General features: G+C 45.5%; 1 long non-coding RNA gene across 1 annotated transcript; it reads left to right on the top strand.

Annotated features, from left to right (window-relative positions):
* The first annotated feature begins 3,301 nt into the window (after window positions 1-3,301).
* On the top strand, window positions 3,302-12,799 carry LOC128788536 (uncharacterized). Its single transcript, XR_008431110.1, has 4 exons — window positions 3,302-3,369; window positions 9,470-9,577; window positions 11,817-11,916; window positions 12,474-12,799. It is a non-coding gene; the product is annotated as an uncharacterized LOC128788536 (long non-coding RNA).
* The last annotated feature ends 9,031 nt before the right edge of the window (window positions 12,800-21,830 follow it).

Here is a 21,830-nt window from a genome sequence, read left to right as displayed (position 1 = left end):
ATGAAGTGCCCTCTCGTACCTTATTCCACAGCCTCCCTGGGAGGGTGTTCATGGAGGCTGTCAGAGAGCCCTCCTTCTGCCTCCAGGGACTTGGGCCTGTCTCTCCCTGGTGGATGTGACACCTGGGCTTTTGGGGGCTCACACCTGGCTTTTCTCAGCCCCAGAAATCAAAGCAGTTTTGCATCAGCCTTAGCCAGTTTCCAGAATGGCTCAGTTGTCTCAGTCCTAGATGAGTGCCCAATCTATTCGACCGCTGTTGGCACTGGCTTTCTTCTCCCCTCACTTGCTCCTCTCTTTCTCCATCCCTGCCAGGTTTGTGAATGTGGTGAGGGCTGTAACTCAGGGCTGTGAATCCCATCAGTCAGCAAACATCTGGAGTGTTACCCTGCTTTGTGAACCTGGCCTGCCTTGCTGAGTCTGGCTCACCAGCCTAAGAATGAAGACCTTATTTCTTCCTGAGGCCCTGCAGAATATTGTCTAAGAGTCCTTAGGATGTGGTGATATGTTGTGATCTCCTTTATATTTCAATTAAAGAAAATTATTATTCTGTTTTATTCATGCATTTTCAAAAGTACAGGCAAAACAACCTTTTTATTTCTCTGGTATGCATGAGTGAGTAATGCTGAAAGAGGAGCTCAGGGCCAGTGCTGTGTCAGGTACTTGGTCTCAACATGAGTACTGCTTGTAGATGCTCCTCGTTGCTCTCAACAAGATATACCTTCCCTTGCTGGTGAGACAGAAAAAATAGTTGAAAATCTTCTGCTGGCTATAATTTTCCTGCACCTGTTAAATGGAAGGATTACCTTTTCCTTAAAAGTGACTTTCTATATGTCTTGAGGGATGTCTTTTCCAGTGCAGAAGGCAGTAATGGTGCCAGACCAGAATCAGACCACACACTTGTGTCTGCCTTCTTCTGACCCCAACCTGCTTTGTCAGATGAATAAACATCAGCCTCAGGGGGGGACTCCAGTGCACCAACTTCCCCATTTTTAAGTAGTGAGGGAAAAAAAAAAAAGTTTCTCTGTGAGACATCTGATTAAATTGGCTGTGTCAAGATGAGCAGAAATGCTGCTTCCTCTGTTCCCTTTTGAGGCTTAGCAGTTGCTGTGATTTGGGCAGAGCTTTTGCCCCTGATCTGGAGAAGTGCAGCTATGAACACTGCCATAAACAAAGCAAAGGAGCATGTAATTCCCTTCCCTCCAGGTGAGGCCCAAGGGAACAGGTGTTCTGGGAGCATGAGGAGGTCTGTGAGGGGAAAAATACCCTCAAACAAACACAGAGGAAAAAAACATGGAAAAATCAGAAAGTGAACAGGAGGTTGATTAAATAACCAGACAGTTAGAAAATCAGAAAATCCCAAAGCAATTGGTGTATTTTTATCTCCTTCTTTACGACAGTGATGTTAGTACCTCTCTTTTTCCTCTCCACAGCAGTGTGGCTCTTCTCTGACAGCTTCAGTGACAGGTGTTACATTTGGGACAAAAATACAGCCATCAACAAGAAAGCCCAGAAATAACCTCTGCAGGCTATAAGATTTCAGAAGAAATGGAGAAAAGATTCCACCAGACAGGGGAATCAGGCTTGGCTGGGCTGGGCCACCCAGGGAAGACATCCATCTCCAGTCTAGGGCTGCCTCCAGAAAGATGGATGAAAGAGGTGCAGACCTGATGTACCCATCCCATGGAGTGACCACTCCTCCTAATAGGGGTTCTCCATTCAAGGCTTGGTTTTCCCCACTGGAGAAGCAGCAGCAGGTGGGCAAAGGTGTTTCTGCCTTTTGTTAGCCTGGGACAGGGCTCGGCCCTGAAACCCTTGTCCTGTGAACTGGTGGTGACGTGGTATTGGCTAGAAAGGAGAGGCTTTCAGGAAGGTGTTAAAAAAATTAATAAAAAATTGAGAAAACTGCAAAAAAAAAATCCCCCCCCCCCAAAAAAAAACCAAAACAAAAAAAAAACCCCAAACCTGGTGGGAAAAGTTTTCGGAAGAAGCAGGGGCTTCCCCTAGGAAAACTTGCTTTGGCCTTTTTAAGGCTTGTGAGCATCTTTGCCCTGCACAGCCCCTTGACTGACCACAGGACATGCCCTTTCCTGCAGTGCAGTGGGTCTGTCCTTCTTGAGGCCCTCCCCAACCTCTCCCTGCCCTCCTGCAGGGCACCACAGTCACACAGAGAGTCCTCTGCATGCTTTTGGCCACTCTCCTTTCTGCAGTTTTCCCTTGAGCCTCTCCTTTTGTTGGCTGCTACCAGCACCACCTCCCCACTCTCTTTGCAGGAGAGTCTGTAGCCACAGCCAGGAGCAACTGCAAGCCAAGAGCTCATTGTCCCTCTCCTCTGCCCTGGGATTTGGAGGCTGAGCTGGGACATCACCCATCCAGAGGGTTTGCACAGGTGCACAGTGCTGGCATAAGCTCCAGCAGCCACAGTGCTGTCTTACCTTCCACATCAGATAATGTCCTGAGGCTTGGAAATCTGAGTCCAAGCCATTGGTTATTGAAAACTGTTCCTGCTACAGCTGCTTCCCATCCCTGCTTCCTTCCCCTTCTCCAGTCTTTTATTTCTCCTTCCTGGCATGGGCTTAGGTGGGCATGCATGACTTACGAGTTTTAATTTCCTGTGGGAAACATTTCTCATGGCCTGCAGGTAGGTGCTTTTTTCCCACCCTCCCCTACCTCCCCCATTAAGCTTTTCCTTAGCTATAAAGCTTTTCTGTGTCCCTAAACTGCCCCTTTTAAGATCCCAAGCCCCTTTGGATCTCATTTACTCCAGGATGTTACTTGACTGGTTTCAGTGGTAATAGTGCTCGTTCACATACTGGAAAAATGAGGGAAAAACCTTTTTTCCTTGGTAAATGTAAAACAGCATGTCCATGTTGATATTTGCAGCTGGGAAATTTCAGTATCAGTGCATCCTTGCACACAGCATTTAATGGTCTGTCAGGTATGGGAGATTCTAGAGGTAGGGAGGAAGGTGAAATGAAAAGTTCTAAATTCCATGCTTACCAAAGGGGCAAGGGATGTGGGTGTGGGTGTGTGCTCTGCATGTTTGTGTATCCCAGTGCTTAAAGAGGTATGTGGATATCCATACACACATGGAGACACATCTAGAAATGCATACACGTAGCCTGAGCTTTGAAATGCACCTCTTCCCACCCAAATTTTTCGATCTGGGATCCCAAAAGATACTCCTTTTTCATTTCACTCCCACCCACAGATTCCCTTGGCCTTTATGATGTAGGGTTGCACTTCATAAAATCGTCCTTCCCTAGGACTCTCATGGCCCACGGGACATTTAACCATCACTTACAAAGAGACTCGTGGCCAACACGTGTCCTGCTGCTCCTGGGGTCCTTCCCAGCAGCCAGAGCTGAGCATGTGAGTTTTCTGAGGTCTTGGTCTGTCCACCAGAGCCCAAGACTGCCCCAGCTGTGCTGAGTGATTCCCTGAGCTTTCCTCAGCATCAGTGGGGAAAAGCTGTGGCAGATCTGTGCAAGTCTGCTCTGCTCAGGAGTGGCAGAGAGGAAATCACAGCCCAGGAAGGAGCTCTGGCAGCCTGGGGGGTTGGGAGAGTCCAGTGGGGCAGCTGCTGAGGTGGGAAGGGCAACCTGGACTGGCGTTTAATCCTTTTTTTTTTAAAGGCAGCCCTCATCCTGCCATCCCATATATTTAGCTGGTCTTTTTAAAGAACAGGTTGGAAATACCTGACTTAGATTGAACAAAAGGTTTGACTGGAGAAGCAAAGAACTCAGTGCTTTGCATCGGGAAGAAATTTGGAGATTTTGCTGAAAACAAGCCTTTTTCTCTCCAGTACTTCCTCGCTCATTTATTAGCTGTCTCTGGCTTGGGTACCTGCATAGCCCCACGTAGCATTGCACAGATGTTCTCCTTGCTCAGCAGCCCCATAAAATCCTGGTTTTCAAATGAGCCGAGTGTCAGAGCAGGTTCCACTGGCTTCACAGAGCTCCTGCACCAACCTACCAGTCAGACCCACCAACATCAAAGGCCCTGTGCAGATTCACAGCAGATAAAAGCCTGGCCCAGCCCTCGTGGGATACAGCCATTCCCTGCCCACGTAATGCTGCCCTCCCACCTGGCTGTGGGGTGGGAGGAAGGGTGGGACCTCTGCCCCCATTGCCTCTTTGCTGGAGGCACCCAAAGCCCCAAATGCTGCCTTTGCCCCGGGTCTGGCAGTGCCCTCCCTGGCAATAAATGCCACACACTGCAGACAGGCACAGCAGGGTCTTTTCCTGTATCCACATTGTGCACTTTTCCATGGACTATTTGGACAGTAGCACTTTGCCTACAGATATGTGGGAATCCAGCGTGAAGTGTCTGAAATCCTCTTTGCTTATGCCCATTTTTTTAACCTGTGGGTTGGAAAATTCCCAGTCCCTGTCTGCCTTGCATCCTCCCCATCTTCCACGGTAAGGCAACTTGTTCTGGACTGCAGCTGATTTGGGCAAAACTGAGAGCTTTGCTCTCCTTTCCTGGGCACAGGGCTTGCCTGGATGCAACCTCCTGATTTTATTGAAGTGAATAGGTTTTAAAATCCTGGATTCCACTGGGTTTCCTATGAAATTAAATCCTGAAAGAAGGATGCACCTTTTTTTTTAAAAAAAAAGGCCCTGCTGTCAGCAAAATGCAGCTCGGACTAGTGGGGCAGCATCCCTGTGTGGTGTAACAGGCTGCCTACAGGCTGGAAAGGGATGACTTTGCACAGCTTAGCTTATATAAATTGAACAGCAAGTGCCAGCAAACTGCAGCCATATGAGAGAGCTCAAAAGGTTTGAAGTGTTGCAGAACAAAGCTACTTTTATGATTTATACACTTGCCAGACAGCCATCAAATTCTTTGCTGAAACTGGAGCTTCCCTGGTAGCACCACGAGGGCTGGCCAGCCTGTGAGGAATTCTTGGCATCGGAGCAGCTGTTCCAGAGTGGTACAAAGGGCTTTGCCAGTGTGAGATGGAGCTATCAATAAGATGTCTATCAGGGCAGGCAACAAATGGGCCGCTGATCTTGGCTTCCTCTGCCTCTCCAGCCCCAGAGAGTGTGATAGACAGTGGTAACAACCCCCAGACAACTGTCACAACATTTCTGTGCAAGGTGTGGTAGCTCCTGAGCAGCTCCTGTGCCTCACGAGGAGCTCTGGGCAGAGCTGAAAGGCTGGAGCACAGGGAGAAGCCTGTGGGGTGTGATGCCCTTGTGCAGACAGGCTTTAGTCTGCCCCTGGGGCCCAGTGTGCTCAGGGAGTGGGCAAGAGATGTCCCTGTGGGGCAGGACACTCTTGGGCCTTCCTGTGGACTGTCTCCCCAGCCTGTGTCCAAGGAAATGGTCTGAAGTTGGGCTTGTATAGGATTTTATTCATGAGGAGAGTCATGCCAGGCTTGCAGCTCTGCAGTGCTTCTGAGCTCCTGCATTCCTGGTGAGGGAGATCTCAACCATGACCTTTCTGAAGGACTGTTCTCGCCTGTGTAAAATGGAGGTGAGAGCAGTTACTTTATAGCCAGAAGAAGCGTTTTTTATAGGGAGAACAGGAAGGGGGAGGACTCCTGAAATTTTGTGAGTTGAGTGAACTTTGGTGACTGTACCCACCTGGGTGTATGGCTTCATGAAAGGGGCTTGTGCACCAGTGCCTCCCTGAAGAGGGGTAAGAAACACTGGTTAGAGCCTTCAGCCCAAGGTCTCTTTGCTAATGCTAAGCTTGTATGCATTGAGACGTTATTTATTTAGAGAACAGCTCTTATTGCTTGCTGTTTTGCCAGAAAACATCCTCTGGTTTCCGCTGGCCTCTGCCCCTGCAGCATTAGAGATTATTTTCCACATTTGTTTGCACATTGCTCTCATTAACGCTTCCAGCAGAAGTCTGTGGGCACTCAGCAAGGAGACAGGGCACGAAACCAATGGCAGACAGGCAGAAGGATGTGGCATGTGAAAGCCCTGCAGGAATGTCTTTGAATACCACCATAGGAAAGGGTTTGGAGGTTTTGCAGTGGTCGTAACGCTACACAGCTGTGATGGGGCTGTCCCATTAGAGCTGTGTCCCATTGGACTGCCTGGATGAAGGGATTTCACCTCAAGAGCTGTGCCTGCTCAGAAGATTTTACAGGGCTGACAGTATCCAGGGATCTCCTGTACCAACAAAGTGTCTCTGGAGAGCACCAGACAAGTGCACAAAATAAATTGCTGGTTTTACTTTGGGCATGGATCGTGGTAAACTTGGCCAGTTCCTTCCTCTGGCTTCTCCTTACAAAGTACATGTCATCTGGGATTTCTGTACCAGCTGGAATGACTCACTGCAGGAGTGTAATGGTGGTGGTGCTCTCTAGTGAATAGGGGCAAGGGGAAACCCATGCCAGAACAGAAACATGTCAGGTTATTCTGGAACCAGGCAGAGGTGGGGACTGGTCCCATTTAAATAACAGATTTTGGCTCAGGCTCCCAGTGCATCTATTTTTTTTAGGGTGAGGCAAAGAGGGAGGCCATTTAACACGTGGTGAAAGAACTGGTCCTTCCTTTTGGGAGCTATTGGTTTTGCTTACCCTGTGTATTTGCAGGCAGCTGACTTGTCTTCTTCTTGGCTGTCTCTTCACCCAGCTAATGCAGACTGGACATCTCTTCCATTTAAACAGAATCCAGCAGTATTTTGATGCTGGGGAAAATACCAAAATGTTGCTCCGAAAGCCACAAAGGGTTCAATTATTTCCTGGAGACGATATGAAGCCTATTGAATTGCAAGTGATGGTTGTCGTCTCTCACTTGTGGAAGAAAAGGGCTGAGAGTGAGTGGAATAGAAATCATTGTGCAGGCAGCTTTTGCCTATGGAAGTCACCCAACTCAGCTGGTAAATTTAGGTTAAGCATGGAGTGCAGGAAGAGAAAAGGGGGATTGAAAAACTTGGCACTTTCTTATCGTTATCTCTTCTGGTCTGCAGTGGGTCTGGGCTCTAGGGATTGATGACTGGAAAATGGGAACACGCTCAGCTCTGATAGCAGGAGAGGCAGGGATGTTTCCAGCAGTTGTCTCCGCTGCGCCTCCTGGAAACCAGCAGACCTCCAGTAGGGCAGAATTGTAGGGATGAGAGGGGCTCATTACCTGTCTGAATGTTTTATTGGGTGGAGGAGAAATGCAGAAATGCTGTTCTGGGACAGCAAGAGAGGAGAGCACTAAGAAGTCATTTTTAGGCCACTGTTTTGTAGCCCACTTGCCTATTTTCTGTAAGAACTATCATTTTCTGAAGATGGAAAACAGGAGATGTGTCAAGAGACTGTCAGGGAACTGGTTTATGTAGTTGTGCCTGGTAGTTAACAGGAGGCATGTGGAAGCATGTGTGCATAATGCCTGTTGTACAGGACTGTCTTTGTGTGGGATTTCAAAATAGTTCAGAGACTTAATTGTGGTAAAAATACGTAATATTCAGTGTGTGGTGTGAAGGGGCTGGGAGAAAGTGCAATCTGCTCTTTGAGACAGCCTCCCTAGCAAAGGCTATTGCAGTTATTTCACCAGTTAAAGCACCTGCATCTTGACTATTCAGTGACAAGAAACTCAGGTTTTATATATGGGCTTTGTAGACTCAGCCAAAAAAAGGCATTTGTTAGGTAGCCCAGTAACGGAGTCTGGTACAAAGAGACCGTAGCTTCTACAAAGAAGCTCAGATAAGCAACAACTGATTCCAAAAAAATTGCCTGAGATATAGCCCTTAATCCTATTATGGCAGGCAGTGGCCTCTCCAGGTCTCTTTTGGTTTGCTGCTGTTTTGTATTTTAAACAGACAGGATTTTCAGTTTGCTGCATGGGAAGACAGTCTTTTTTTAAGGAAAGAGGAGGAAAACAGACTCACATGGTGTGTATGTGTAGGTACTTCTGTTTGTAAGGACTGTTGTCACAGCAGGGTTAAGGAGAAAGAGGAAGGTTCCTTTGTGTGCCAACAAGTGGGGATTGGAGCTCAGTTTTCAAATTAAGAGCTACTATGGGGAGAAAGCAATACTCTGATAAAGAGTCTAACATGGTGGGAGAGTCCACAAACGAGAGCTGTTGGCTTGGCTCGGCCTCATGGAGTTGTTCCTGCAGGGGAATGTCTGCAGGAATAGAAAACATAGCTTGCCTCTGCTCCCAGCGTGACGCTGAGGACCAGGGAACTGCCCAGAGCACTGTCCTGGCCGGAGGGGATGAGGCACTGATGCCAAAAGGGCTGCTTGCCACTTTCCTCCTGTCCCTCTTAGCACGGCCCCAGTGCTGCAGGGGCACTCTCAGCTTTGCTGCTCAGAAACCGGCAGCATCAGGCAGTCGTGGGCATTCAGGAGCACGCCCCGGCTCTCTGCTCCCACAGCTGACTCTGCTGGCCACCTGGGTGCACGTGCTCCTCTGTCTTGAAGGTTTACAACACAAGATCCTGGACTGCAGCTCTAAGCACAAGTTCTCCTCTCCAGTCAGATCCAGGCCTGTGGGTGTTCCGGTGCGAGAGCCCCAGGAGAGGCTGGAGCTGCAGTGTGATTGCCAGCGGCAGTTTAGGCTTGAGATGTAGCTCTGAGCGTTCTGTTCTTCACCAAACAAAGCGGGGCATTTCTTGATTGTGGAGATGTCCATTCATTGTTTATCTTCCTACTAATACAGCAAATACTGAAAATGTATCAGCTGGTCCTCCCGCTGCCTACCTCCTCACTCTCACTTCCTCCAGCTATTTGCTTTGAGTTATTTGCTCAGGATTTGTTTTTCCTCTGATTTTACAAGTTTGCCTTGCACAGCAAAAAACCTACTATTTTGTTCTCTCTGGTATTTGGCAGGAAAACAAAAAGAACACAAAGAAGAAAAGGATAATAATTGTTTTTTTCCTGATGATTTAGCACACAAGAGTTCTTTTTAGTGCTACTGTTGCTGCTGTGTTAAAGCATCTTATTTTCTTAGGCATGCCAAGAGCTACTGCGGAGAGAAGAAAACAGGGTGTCTCTTAACTGTGCTTTGCTGGGCTGGCAGTGGGCTCTGAGCTGAGACCTGCCCATCCACCTGGTGCTCGCTTGCAAGGCTCCCTCACATGTTATTTTGATCCAGGTGATGGAAGTGGACAGAGCAGCTTTTGTGCAGGGATTTGCAAAGCTCATCTCTGTGCCGTTCTACTCCAGTGGAAGTTGAAACAGGTGTGCTGGAGTCACTGTGCTCATTGCATTATTTTTCTTTTTTAAATTTTTAATTTAATTTTATTTAATTTTATTTTTTGTGGTTCACGTTCCCATGCATTATTTTGCTTCATGACACTCCTTATTTCAGGTTGAGGTAACCTTCATTTCCTCAGGACATGTGAAATGGTTGGTAAAAGATCCCTGGCAACTTCTTCCATTTAAGTGGGGAAGGACTGGTTTGACAGCAGGGTTGGTTCAGGAGGTTCAGGAGTGTATCTGAGCAGTTTGAGCCCACTTCCTAGTTTCAGCCATGAGACTTGCCTCTTTTGTGATATTTTTTGTTTTTTCTTCCACCACCAGCTGAAAGCAGGTGACACAGGGAACACAATTAGAAGGAAATGCAGCAAGGCCAGTGAGATCAACTCTCCTAGAGGACTCTTCTTAGGGCTAGAAGGAAGAAGCTTGAGGGTACAGGATGTTTTTTCACCTTTCTCTCTTTTATGTCGTCATTCCCTGGCCTCACCTGCTTGCACAAGAAAAAGGAGTGCCTCACCTTCCTCTTACTGCCCAGCGGGTGAAAAAAACTTGGTCACAGAATGAAAAAAGAAGCAGGAAGAAGAAAATAAATAGCTGAGTCATTGCTGAAAAAAACAACAAAAAAAACAAAAACAAAAACCCAAAAAAAAACCCCAAAAAACCAACCAACCAAAAAAAAAAAAAAAAACCAAAAAAACCCAAAACCCAAAAAACAACACAACCAAAAACCTACAGGAAAGGGGAGGACTAGAAGGGCCTGGCCATGAAGCTTTGAGAGAAGCCACAAATGCAGCAGTGGACTTTCACAAAGGCATTTCTCCATCTGCCAAGAGAGGGCTACAAGGACTCCCACAGAGGACGTGGAGGGTACCAGGCAGCACTTGCCCAGGGACAGTGGCAGCATTCAGTGGGCTCCAGCTGCTGAGAAATATGTGGAAATTGCATGCTGAAAGTCAGCTAAATAAACCAGGCGGAAAAATGGCTGAGTCAGAAAAACTGGGCCATTAAGTTCAAATGTGTTATTAATTGGAAAACTGCTTAACACAGCTGGAGATCCTCTGGGCATGGGTAAACAAAAATATGATGGTGAGAGAACCAATTAAAACACTAGTCCTTTTAAGAAGTTCTCCATGTCCATTAATGATAACCCTTAATTGTAAGCTATGGAAGAGAAAACTTATCAATATTGCTGCTGCTGCCTTGGACATTAGTGTTCTCTGTGTGTGTGTGTATCTTGCCTTTTTGTGTCTATACAAAAATCATTAACTCAAGAAACTGCACACTTACCAGTGGCAACTGCAGGTTAATGAAAAATTAGAGACTTGGTCTTCCAACCCCCCCTCCATGGGTAATTCAATAAAGAATTACATACTGGGGTATAATTTATGCAGACCCATTTTTCTGAAAGGAAGGACTACCAATTCTTCCCTCTCATTCCCACAGCAGCAGAAACAAAGCAGCAGCACTGCAGCTGAAATGGTTTGCAAGAGTTTGCATTAAGTGTTAATAACCAAGTAATTATCATACCAATAACTCTAATGAAAAACACAAGGTCGTGCTTCCAGAAGATTGTGTTTTGCAGAGATGGAAAGAGGTTTTGTGGGGTCCATTGCCCTGGCTTACAGAATAGAGTTTCTAGACTGAGGAATCCAGCAATTACTGAAGTGAATGTTCACTTGATCTTGGCCTCTGCAGCTCTGCCTTCACCAATAAAAGCAACCTTAGAATGAGCAGGGTGAGGAAAAATGCAGATGTGCTTGCAAAAAAGAACACCTACCCCTCAGTTTCTTTGTGGAGCTGTTTTCCTGTTCAGGCACCTCTAGAAGAAACCATTCCCATGTTTGTATCTTATTTGAATATGTGCAAAGGGTCACTTCTTCTGCTCAGAGGCAATAGAACATCTACAACAAACAGCAAAATTATCAGGACACCAAGAGCCCTCTTGTTCATTGGTGAACCTTTTCTCAGACCGTCATGTTGGCCTTCTGTGTTTTCCCAAATCTCTGATTCTTAAGTTTTCTTTGAAATATTAGCTTTTACACTCCTGAGGTTGGCATGCAAGTTGCTGAGCAGATTTTCATTAGCTCTGTTTTTCATCTGGTTCCTTATGGATGAGCTAAATTGCATATGGACCTTTGCATTCACTCCTTTAGTTTGCAAACTCCAGGGCAGGCAAGCGGCACCTTGCTTTAAATAAACTATATTTATATTGTCTGGAGTCCTACTGCAAGGAACTGAAAGGAATGCTCTGTTTAACCAATGATTAAGGCTTATTTCCCTCTTTCCATGACTGGATGGTTGGTCCTCTACTTCATTTGGAGGCTTGGCCCCAGCTAAAACTGCACAAGTGCTTCAGTAGATAAATTGTCCCCTCAAAACATGAAGCCGAGAGATTCCCAGTTTTCTCATGCTGCCCGGTATCTTGAATTTTGTACAAAGTTCTGTGGAGTCCACCAGGATGAGAATTTTACTTTTCTCACAGCTTTCTTGAGAGATTTTTTAATACATCTTTGCATTAATGCATTTGAAAAATGCTGAAGATAAAAAGTTTTGTAAATTTTGAAGCAGAGCTACAAAGATGTCGTACACTTTTTTTTTTTTAACTAATAACTGGGCAAAAATATTGAATCCTTAGACTTTCCTCATATCTGAAATTTTATGTTGAAACCAGGTGGAACAAACTGTCTCTCAAGAAGAGTCTATCTGTCACTGGTGACTGAGTGCTTGATTTAGAGCAGATGCCCTGCTTTTAAATAGATGGCTCAAAATAGGTAAGGCAAATCCCCCCCCTCCCCAGGGAAGGTTTGTGATCAGTTGGAGCTTGTGCAAGACTATGGAAATGTGTGTTACATTTTCCATTGCTGAGATTTTAGAAAAATACTGGGAAAATCAAATATCCAATAACTGCATAAATGATAATAGCCTAGAACAACCTTGCAAACCACTGGCTCATTGAACAAAACATCATCTTACAGCTCTTGTGTGGTGGTGATTCATCTATTTGCTTTCCTTTCAAGATGCAGCTGCAATAACAAGGCATATGTGATTTTAATGTGAAACCATAATCTGTCAGCCCCGAGAACCAGGGAGCAGGCCCATATAAGATAACTAGCTCACCCTAACAATGATAAACATGTCAAGATACAGAAATCACTTCTTCCCTTACAAATGAGAGAAAGATGTCATGTAATTGGAGATGTCATGCTATGCTGGGACGAACAACATTCCCACAATTAATCATACCAAATACATTATGTAGTAGTTGCTGCCTGAAGACAAAGGAGGAATAAATACTCGTGTAAACATGCCAAATATGAACTCTCCACAGATGTTTGATTGCTGTTCCATATTTAGCATGAAGCACAGCCATACGTGGAAGATTTGCTCTATATCCAAGCAGAAGAAGAGTTTGGAAGAGGCCTTATGATGCTGCTGGAACCGTGGCTGGTGTCTTTTCTAGGGCCCTTAGGAGACTGTTTGTCAGGAGCTCCCCCATGGACAGCAAAGGAAAATTTGCCATTTTCTTGAATTAGGCCTGCAATGGGGCCCTGGTTGAACAAGAAATGTCTGGCTGACAGTGCAGCAGCTTAGAAACTGAAGCGAGTTCAAAAGTTCCTAACAACACTTCCAAACAAGCACTTTGGGAAGACAATGCAAAAGCACCATGCATATTTGCTGGAATAAAAAACCAAAATAGCTTCAAACTGGGTTTGTGATTCCTCCCTGACTTGTATGTTTACTTTTCAGTAATATTGATTCCTTCTGACCTTCCAGTGCCTCTCCTTCATTGTACTTGCTCACCAGTGAATAGCTCACTGGCAACAATATTAATAGCATAAGAAAATGTTACCGATAGAAACGACTTGCATGGAGGATTTTCACCTTGTGAATTAAGATTTTTATTTAATCAGAAAACCCCATTTGGAGACTTCAGATGATATACTGTGTGTGACCCTGTATGTGGTGACGCCGACTGGTCATGGCATGAATTCTGATATCATAACAAATGTTCTCCAAGCAGTACAGAGACATATGATATATTCTGAAAACAGCTCAGACATGAGATCGATACATAAGATTAGGAAGCCATAACCTCTAGGTGACCCATATGGAAACAAGAGCAAGGCTAGATTCAGTGAGTAAAATGCTGGCTGAGATCTAGCTGTAACAAAGAGGTTTTGCGCTGACTTAAGGCTTGCCCTGACTGTTTTTTACCGCTTCTCTTTGATTTCTTGGTCAGCAGCAAAGTCTCCCTTCCCATGACCAGCAGTGATTTGGGAGCGTGGTTGAGGAGGGCTTTTGAAGACACTCCTCCCTTGGCATCTGCCAGGGGTTCTGTGGCTGTGTTGGTCCCTTCCAGTCTTTGGCCTGGATTTCCTTCAGCTGTGTCCCTCTGTCCTTGTGAGAGAGACAGCTAGGAATGGCAAAGGCTGCCCCCTCCCTCCATTTCTGAAGTGTGTATTCCATGATAGGATGCTCCCCTAGGTTCCATGAGATCCCAGAGATGAGTGTCCTGCACATGCATACCTAGAGTCACACAGAATAGACTTTGATTTCTGCTCCTCATGGTGGCCTGCTCAGTAACTTAAGCTCTCCCAGAAGGAAAAACTGCTTTTTGTTCCATGTTTTCCATGGGGAGCTGTTGCAGAATTAGGAGTGTGGAACAGCTCACTCTGAAATAGCTGTGCCAGGAGTCCTTTGGCATTTCTTTCAGGGTGAAATTTGGTTTTTGTTTTCTTTGTTTTTGTTTTAATACTGTGGAAAAAAAAACCCTCTTTCCATAAGAAGCAGCTAAACACAGAAATCTTTTACAGTCCCCCCCATACAACTGTAATAAAATTTGCATGAGAGAAGAAATTGTGCTTGTTTATTTGGTGCCCTTTATACCCCCTATGGCCTAGAGCAAGCACATCTGACAGCAATGATGAGCTGTGGATATGGGAATAACAGTGCTGTGAAATCTTCCCCAAAACAACAGCATTTGTGGTCTGATTCATAACTGCAAACTCTCTGGTGTGGGCTCCATGGCATAGAAACTGACTCCAGGCTTTAAAAACTGGTTTAAGTTTAGAGTTGTGTTGAATGTGGGAATCCATATTAGGTGTGATTCTTTGAGCAGGATCAGGCCAGCAGACAAAGTGTGATGGATGCCCCACTTCCTTGGAAGAATCCTCAGCCTCAGCTGCCACAGCAGCTACCGTGAGCTGCGGGCATTTAAAAATTGTCTCACTAAAGATGTGGATGCAGGGTTGAGATTTTCCAGAGCCTTTAAGAAGTGCTATATGAGGCACTTGGATTCCTGTGTTATTAAGATGCTTTTGAAGATTTTACCCAGGAGAAACTAATTTTAGGCACCCACTTTTGAGAATCTCAGCCAGAAGGGAAACAAACCACTGATAAAAGTTAGAGAGAGTCTGTGTTTTGGAAACCTACCCACAGTTATTTACACGTCTGTGTATTATCTTGTGTTGGTCACTGTTTTTTTGTATGTGTATGTGTGGTTTGTTTGTGTTTTGTTTTGTTTTTTTACAGTGCACATACCACAAACCTCAACTCAAATACACCCCAAACACCCAGGCAGTCCTCAGCGTGTTGGGACCCCGTCCAGGGGGAATGTTTTGTAGAGGAGGAGCACACAGGATTTAAGCAGCAGTCTCCTGATGCACTGATGCACAATGGGCTGCCGAAGGTTACCTGCCTCAGTGCTCATCTCATGGCAAGTTCACAGCTGCTCCCTGGCTATTGAAGGTGATGTGGTGAGTGCTCGGTGTCAGAGGCACCAAAGGCAGTGAAGAAATCTGCTATTGCAGAGAAACTTGACTTTGACCCTTCCCCATAACTAAGCTCCTTTTTTTTTTCTATACATTCTTTTAAGAATTGTGAGGCCCCACAGACTTGAGGGAAAATTCATACAGCTCAGGTCATTCTATCAGTCTGTGCAGCCATTCAGCCAGTAATAAACACTCTAGCAGGGCAGTGATTACTGGAATAGTAGGGGGCATTCTAGCCAGCAAGCCTCATGAAAATGATAGACAGTTGCTGAAATCAAGAGAACTACAAAGCAAAAGAACAAAAGCATAAGTAAGAGAATCAGTAGGCTGGGCTCAGAGACGTGACATACTAAGTGCTGTGCCTCCTATAAATTTGGTGAGTTGATTTACCATAGCAGGGCTTTTCAGTAAAGAAAATTAAAACTTCAGGAGGGCTCTTCAGTTCCAAGAAACAGCACCAAGAGAAACATACCCTTTATGTCACAACAGCTGACTTGGTATTAAAAGCATTGATACCAGTGAATGAGCCTGGAAGCGGCTTCAGACTCTCTCAGTCCTATTAGGGTTTAAGAGCACCAGTGCCAGATCCTGCAGTTCTTACTTGAGCAAAGCTCCCATTGATGTGTTCTTAATCTGGAAAAAGTCAACATGGATATTTATGGAGCTGTAGTGCCTAGGGGCTCTAATAAAAACTGTGCTAGACATTGTACCTATATTTAGTAGCAGCCAGTTCATGTCTCATAGAATTTGTGGTCTGCATAGACAAGACTGATAAAGCAGATACGGGGTAGGAATTGCTGTTTTTCCTGTTTTACAGAAGGGAAGTGAGGGTTGGAGATTGCAGGGGGATTTTCAAAGCCACATAGTGATGTTTGGTATTTATTTCCCGTGCATTTTAAAGAGAACTGGACGTACAGATGCCTTGGTGGTGTTGAAAGGCTCAGTCGAACACAGGCATCCCAGTTTTGGCGGGATGACGGGAAGTCTGTGACGGATGTGTAATTAGTTTAGACCTAGACATTCCAGGCCAGTCTGCCACACCAGAAACATCCATTTTTGGAAGGAGTTTGCCTCAAGTTAGGGCTGTAGAATTCTGACCTGTGGACAACGGCTGCTGCCAGTGCATGGGTGTAAAGCCATAATGGTAGAAACCAGAGTGAGAGGGAAAGGGGAACCCTCATATCCTCAGCTACTCTGAAAACTCCCTTGTCTTTGGTTCAAGTGACTGCTCCTTCTTGCCTTTTCAGAAGCCACGTGAACCTAACCAAGGCTTGGATGTGTCATATCTGGATACCTGAGCTTTAGGGAACTCTTTTAAGGGAAATTTGGCAGCTGTGCTCGGAGCTTCTCAGTCCACAGAAGCCTCACCTGTCACAGGGGCTTGCAGGCTGATGACAACCACCATGCCTTGGAAAGAGACCAAGAAGGCCAAGAAAAGAGCTGAGAAAATTGGAAAGGGTTCAGAAAAAAGCTCACCAAGGGATCTGAAACCTATGAAATCTGCCTTGCATTGGAACTCATCAGAAGCTCTACGTGTTTTACTCAAGGGAAGACTGCAAAGTGATTTGGTAGAAACATCTGAGAGGGCAATGACTTCTAACAAAACTAACTACTCTTAGTTTATCTGACTCTTCCCTGTAAGACTCTGTGACTGAAAAATGCCTTTGGAAAAACTTGGTCACAAAATCTAATTTATTTTGTGAAGGATTAATTTCACCACTAGAACAGCAGATTGTCCATCACTGAAAGACTTGACAGCAAATCTGAACCTTTTCTTCAAGCTGTGGCCTTAGCCAGGCATGATGATCACTGCACTTTTAAATTCATAAGTTGAATGGAAGTTTGTTTATATGTTAATATTGTATATTTAAAAAATCTGATAAAAATAACAGCAGAATAATAGTAATAGTAAAAGTCTGAGTTAACAAAAAATGGGGATTATGTGCATGAGTGAGAATAATGAACTACACTGGTGGGTGAATACAGAGTCACAGAATTTTTATTCTGCCTTTTTACCGTGCATTTTGCTGCTCCAAAATGTCCACTGTCTTTAGTGGAAAAGCCTTTGATCCTAGACTTTGAAAAAGCAAGACTTATCCTTTTAATGCTTTCCTTCCCCCTCTCCCAGTGGATCATCTGGAAGACAGAAGAATGGCAGAGTTCTACCGCAGGGGGAGAGGGAGAGAAAAACCAGCACCCCTCAAACACCCACCCAGCACCCCATGAATACTGAGGGAAAAGCAGGGATGCTGTGTGCTGTCAGTTGCTGGGTTCCCCTCCACTTGCCTCCTCCCCACCTGTTCCAGCCCCTCTGGAAGTGTGAGATGGGATTTCAGGGAGCGGTGTCCTTGGGGGGTGAAGTAGCAAGGCTCACACAGCCAGGATAAAATGTCCAGGTGCATGGAGTGAGGAATAAACATAAAACAAAGAAAGAGGAAAAAGAAGAAAAGGCTCGTGTGTGCATGCACACAAATCAATAAAAAGTGTAATGCATCTTTCTTTAATTAAATCCCACCCTGAATTAGCCAGGCAGCCCCGACCTCTGCCCCTCCAGTTTGCTGACTGGCACAGCTGTTAGTAAATCACCTGCTGGGGCCACTCTCCAGGGCTTTAAAGGTCATCTGTCAGCCACTGCTGGGGAGAGATAAAGAAGAAAAACAGAACCAAAAAAGTTGGAGGTGGAAAAAAAAGGCACTTTATGAAAGCAAAACCATTTGAGCGCTCCAGCTTTTCCAGTGTTTACATTGCTGGCACCTGGGGGTGGGGGGCATTTTATTCATCCAATTTCCCTGCCTCTTTTGTATGCATTTTGCCAAGTTTTCAGCTACTTTTATACTCCTTTTGTTTTATGCTTTTCTTCCCTGCAGGGAATACAAATAGCTTGAGCCTGGATTTAGTCCTGTGCGACTGGGTCCCTGTCAGTGACACCATGGTCTCTGCTGGCCTCCTTACCCCCATGGACATCTCCTCTTCTCACACAGAGCAGTCAGCCCTCATACCCCTCACTCCCTGCTCCAGCTTATGCCAGGAGCAGCCAGAAGGAGCTGTGCAAGCTCAGCCTGGTCTTTCATTTCCAGCAGCCCGTGGCTCCAGGTTCTCCACAGCAGTCACTTCAAACAGGGCTGCCCGTTGAAAGCCAAAGGCATGATTTCACCCAAACTGGGGAGCAGGGTGGGTGGAGGGGGGAGCACACAGAGTAGCTCCATCCCAGAACATGAAAGAGCATGATTGTCATAGGTGATTCCTTGCCACAAACCACTCCTTCGGATGTTTATGCTTGAAGGGATAAGCTGGCTTTATGCTTAGTCAGCACTTTCACTGTCACCTTAATTTTCAGCCTCACGCAAAATGTTGCCAGTGAAAATGATGTTATTTTTGCAAAATGGGTACATGGACAAGGCCCAAATAATCTGGGAGTTTTTCCCCACCTGATAATTACTGACATATTTTCAATAACTTACCATTTTAATTCAGCACTGAACATGCAGCAACGTTGTCAGACATTGATCCAAGTCAGGCAGAACGTGCAGATTCTGCTGCAGTTGCCATTTTTTTTGCTTTGGGCTCATTCATACATTAAACTCAAGGGAAGCTTAGGGATCTGAGGACCCACTCAAAGAGTGCTGTTCACAAAATCCATTACAGTCACTGGGCACCTCTGTGATGTCTGTCTCTAGTTGTGTCTAAACTCGGGTTTTCCATGGGATGAAAACTACTGTCTGCCATGTAATATATGGGTTTGAAGGTCACTGGGAAATTTTTGCTCCAATTCAGAGCTCCAGTAATGTTAGTGAAACCAGGGGCTTTTTTAAACCTACCAACTGCTTATTCAGACACGTGGTAAGAGAGCTCAAGCCAAATTCATCCATGGCGTAAGTCCATGACTCCAGTGGGTTCATGTCTGCTCTGAATTTCGCCTGCTTTGAGCACAGACCCATCAAGTGCAAAACCTCTCAGTGGTCTGTGTCTGCAGAAATATTCCCTCTTTTCCCTGATGCTCTTCCATGGGAAGGAATGACTGCAGCCTGCCAGCTGCAGCCCTTTGGACTAGCTCTGGGTTGATGCTGAAGTTTATTGCCAGCTTTCCTAAAGCAATAGCCTTCCTTATCTGGAGGACTGGCTTAACTGGACTGTGGTGATGATAACACAGAGGGAAGAACACACCAGCTCAGTAAAAGGGACACACATGGCTCTGAGGATGGAGGCTCTGTTGCTCTCTTACTGCACTCTGCCTGTCATCAGCCAAAGCAGCAGCTCCCTGGGAGTTGGCCAGTGGGGTTGGTGGAGTCCAAGAGTGATAGCACTCATAGTGTAGCCAAACTGAAGAGTTTGGCACAGCACTGATGTGTAACAGGAGCCATCCCTTGTTCTTCTTGGCCTCCTGACCCGCTATCAAACAAATGGAAACTTGTACTTACAATACCAAGCAATAGAAATAGAAAGGAGGGAAAAATCAGTAGCTGGCAGGATCATTTGTTTAGGTTGGAAGAAATGAGCTGTTTAGTGTTTCAGAAAGGGGAAAATTCTCAGCAAAGAAAACAAAGGGAATAAGGACACTGAATCAGGCAATTGTTCTTCTGCCGCAGTAACTGTGCACAAGTGGTCCCCTTTCCCCCTCATGTTGATGATACAAACCCCAGCCCCTCCACCACGAACACTGGCTGCTTGAAGGGCCTTGGTGACCAGGGTGCTAACAAGGGGTGTGACAACCCAAAGTAAAGAAGAAAAGCTGCATTTTAGTTAAGCATAAGTAATGCTCAACAGGTATTTTTGAAATGTGAATTTTCCCCTCTAAGGCTGAGGTGAGTCTCAGGCAAACGCTTCAAGGCATTGTTGTTGAACATTATGATTCTTTGGTTAAAGAAAAAACAACCTTTGCCTGTCTGATTGGCCAGACAAGATAGAGCAGTTACATTAATCACAGAGTTCAGAAATTCCCTTCCCCTCACTGCTTATGTCAGGTCAGTCCCTTGCACGCAGTTCCACCCACCCCAGGGGGAGATCAAACAACATAATGAAGATGAGTTAAAATTCTGTTCACAAACCCACATGTGCCAAATCCAAGCCCTGAGACAAACGGGTGTTCAGCCAGGAATCCAAGCAGAGACACTGTACTTTTACAGAGTCATTTGGGAGCCACTGTAACCCACAATGAGGGCTAAACACGAGCTAGTAAATGTTTTGGCAAAACAGCTCCTTGTAGGGAGGATGCTCTTGGCTGTTTCTCTCTTTCCAGTCTAACAGGCACTGTTTGCTGGATGACAGGGAGGGAGCTGCAGGGAGCACATGCACATCCCCAGCAACAGGAATCCAGTCCAGAACTTGGGATCTCGGGAGGTTAGAAAAGGATGTGAGAAAAGGGACAATGACCATTAGTTAATTTGACTTTTTTTCTCTCTTTTGGTGTCTAATATTTCCAGCTACCTTGGAGTGTCTTTTGACTAACAGCAGAGGTTGCTTTAATTGAGAAAAGCAGTTGCTCTTCAGGCTGGTTTGAGAGGGACTCAAACCTTTCCTACCATGGAGATAACACAGGACCATCTTGTCTAGTTCTGCTGGCTGGGCTATGCTGCAGCTAGAAATGATGTCTGAGAAAGATCTACCCTGGGCCCTTCACCAGGTTTTTCCTTGGCCATTATAATGATTCTAGCATGTACTCCTTCAGAATACTAAATAATGCAGTTTTGATGTTTGGGATTCTTTACCTGGTGGCATTTTACTCCCTAAACCATGGTTTTCTTTTTAGACACATTGTTCAGATTGTTCAAAAGAGTGCTGAATGAGCTCTGCTATTTAGGGCTGCATGATATACAGCACGTCCTAAATGTATTGTCAGACCAGACCCCTCAGGGCTTAGGTTGGGAACATCAGTGAGAAGAGAAAACTTCTTGAGCGACTGAGAAAAGAGGCACCAAAAGAACCCTGCTCATTTGCCTTAGCTACTGAGCTGGGAATGTAGCTGTCCTGGTCCTACAGGGATTGGAGGAACTTCCAGCACAGGTTCCTCTGGTGATACCACATCAAGGCAGTTGGATGGAAAACATCCAGGGCTGCTGGACAGGCCCACTTCTGAAAGGGGCAGCTGTGTCTGGAGAGTCTTTTTTCACTTTTTACTCTCCAGAGATGAAGAGTGTTCCAGATGAGGCAGCAGATTTGTGATCTGTCACTCATATCATCTGTTCTGGGGGCACAGTTACCTTTTCTTGGGAATGAAAACCCCCAGCTGATGGAAGTTGAACTTTTATCTCTCTCACTGCTGTGGCATTATTATACACAGGACTTTAATCCCACAAATCATTTAAGAAATATCACCATTAAAGATCTGAGTACACGTTTTGAGATAAGATTGGTTCATGATATTATTACTGACTATGTAATTATGGAAATGAGAAAATAATCCCCTTGGGCTTTGTTGTAATGACTTCTGAGCATCTTGCATCATCACAGGCAGACAGCAGACTTCAGGATGTCATGCATTATTAGAAGGAATGTGGAAAATCTTGTTTGGGTTGATGTCGATGTCTCTGGTAAGAGAGGACACCATGTATCTTCCACAGTGAAACCGGATCAGGTAGAAAACCATGTGATCTTTTGGGAAAAGAGGTATCTCATCTTTACTTGATCTCCTGCACTCTTGTCTTTTGATGCACTGGTGAACTGCACTCCTGACAGCTGTCCCTGCTGATCCTGTGGCCTTGGGAGACCTTGACTGCCTGGGCTGTGCCTCTGTTCTGAGTCAAAAGGCAAAGGGGGACCACTGCAGATGTGGCTGCACACTGCTGACAACCTCTTGGGCCGTGTCCTTTCATGGCATTGTCACTGTTGCACTGGTGCAAGAGGACGTGCTGTAGGAGTGACCTTGCTGAGTGTTCCCTGCTCAGCAGCTGCACTCCCATCCAGCAGAAATGAGTAGA

The sequence above is a fragment of the Vidua chalybeata genome, chromosome 5, assembly GCF_026979565.1.
Source record: "Vidua chalybeata isolate OUT-0048 chromosome 5, bVidCha1 merged haplotype, whole genome shotgun sequence".
NCBI classification, from domain to species: Eukaryota; Metazoa; Chordata; class Aves; order Passeriformes; family Viduidae; genus Vidua; species Vidua chalybeata.
The sequence above is the reverse complement of the archived record's forward strand: the minus strand, read 5'-3'. Positions and strand labels throughout refer to the sequence as shown.